Below are 2282 nucleotides of genomic sequence, written 5' to 3'. Positions count from 1 at the left end.
AAGTCTCACCACTTAAGCCAGGAGAAATCCTAAATGAAGATTTCCCTCCCACAAGAGGTCTTTTCTTCCTCCCATTCCAAATTTATTTAACAGGCCTTTCTAAGTGCCTAAAGGGAGATTAAAAAGAAAACAAACAACTTTGTTTAAAAGTCATTCCTTGCCCTCATGAAGATTAAACTTTCCAGGAGGAGAGAAAACATTTACTCAGACTAATCAAATACTAGATGGGGATGAAGGAGCCAACATGGAGATCCTGACAAAGAAATGACTCTGAGAATGTTTGAGAAAAGAAAGAATACTTCTGCTGGAGAAAGATGTATGGGGTTGCAGAGAAGGAAAGGGAGAAGAGTCAGAAAAGCCTACAGAAATCTTTGGCAGCTGAGTGAGGAGCCTTGAAGGAAGAGAAGGGTAATGAAGGGTATAGATGACAGGGAGTGTATTTCAGGCACTGGACAGGATATATGGGAGTGCATGGTGCTTGATTATATAATGTTGAGTTCAGAGCACAGCTAGTATTTCAGTCTATCTGAGATTTAGATTACTGGAAGGGGTGTTGTGTGAAAGGGCTGGCTCTAATCCATGTGAAGTATTCTAATAGAGATGTCTGGGAGTTTTAGGCATTTGTGTGTGTGTGTGTGTGTGTGTGTGTGTGTGTGTGTGTGTGTGTTGATGTGGAGGTAGGAGTGTTCCGCTCATTTCAGGAAAGATTTTATGAGCAAGTTCAAGTAGTATCCTAGACTTGTGTGACAGGAAGGCAAAAATAGAAATCTGGGCACTTCAGAAGTTTAAAACATGCTAGGGAGATGCAATGTGATTGTATTGCATAAACAGCAAGATCACAGAAAAGTCACAGTGTTCTAGGAGTATTAGATGAAGGAAGATTTGAACAAAATGGAGAACAGGATGAACTAGGGAGGTCAACCAGCAAGCATTTGTTCATCAATCTACGTGGCAGGCACTTTGTTAGATGCTGGGAATACATGGGTAAAAACGGTCTCTGCCTTCTAGAAGCTTATATTTCGATGAGAGAGACAATATGAAAAGAACTATGTATGTCCAAAAATATATGAAAGGAAAATGTAAGATAACCTCAGAAGGAAGCCACAAACAGGAGGTGAAGAACACTGATAATGTCCTTTGCAGAAAGTAGGATTTTAGTTGAATATTAAGAAAAGCAAGAGAAGTTGAGGCACAGATGAAGAGAAAGAGTATTCTAGATAACAGGAACAGACATTGCAAATGGGTACTAGAAAAGGTTAAACTTTTATTAAGCACCAGGCATTATACTAAGTATTTTACAAACATTTCATTAGTCTTCTCAACAACCTTGGAAACAAGGTACCATTATTTTTCCCATTTTACACTTGAGGAAATTGAGATTAAACAAAGTGACTTATTCCAGATCACACAAGTAGTAAGGTTAAAAGCCAGTTTTGAATTCAGGTTTTCTGGCTTCCAGGTATATATATTCTAATCTCTGGGTCACTTACCTATAGGGAGGCATGGAGTCTGGAGATGGAGAGGCAAGTGAAAGAAATACCAGGAAGTTCAGTATTACTAGATCATAGAGTACTTGGGAGTAGAGTACAGAAAAGTGGAATGTAGGAGGGGATTTCATTATTAAGATATAGGAAGGCTTTCAAGGGATGGAGGCACCTGAACTAAACTTGAAGTAAAATGATGTTTGAGGTTTATTAGGTGTGAGAGGGTTACAAGGGTCATGTGGTACTATTAATATTTATCAGTAGGTCGCTGCACATTCTGTGGAACCAGAATGAATGAATCTGAGACGTAGAAAAGATTTCCAAGGCTAGTTAATCTAGTCTAATATTGAACACCTTGATTTTCTGGGGTTTTTTTACCCTCCATTATATTGATAACCAATTCAGTTCTAAACTTTCCTCCCTTCTCAATTTCCTTGCTCCCTCATCCACTCATGCTTAGGCATTTGCATACCTAGCCAAAATCACCCCTATCTGCTACTGCCTCTTCTTGTACACTTATGAGTGAATTGAAAATCACTCATACAACATTGCTGACTCCAACCTATAAAGTCTATCTTATACAATCTCAGATATGACTTCATCAAAGTAAAGGAATCTCTTCATGCTTACCTCATTTATTCTCTATCACAGTACTTCTCAAAGTGTAGATCAGAAAATTCTGGTAGTCTGTGGAACACTTTCAGAAGGTCTACAAATTCAAAATTAGTTTTTATATCTAATATGGTAAATATCTATAAATATAACCCACACAAACAAAAACTCTCTGGACATATCCTC

Source organism: Sarcophilus harrisii, chromosome 3 (assembly GCF_902635505.1).
Source record: "Sarcophilus harrisii chromosome 3, mSarHar1.11, whole genome shotgun sequence".
NCBI lineage: Eukaryota > Metazoa > Chordata > Mammalia > Dasyuromorphia > Dasyuridae > Sarcophilus > Sarcophilus harrisii.
Note: the sequence above shows the minus strand (reverse complement) of the source record.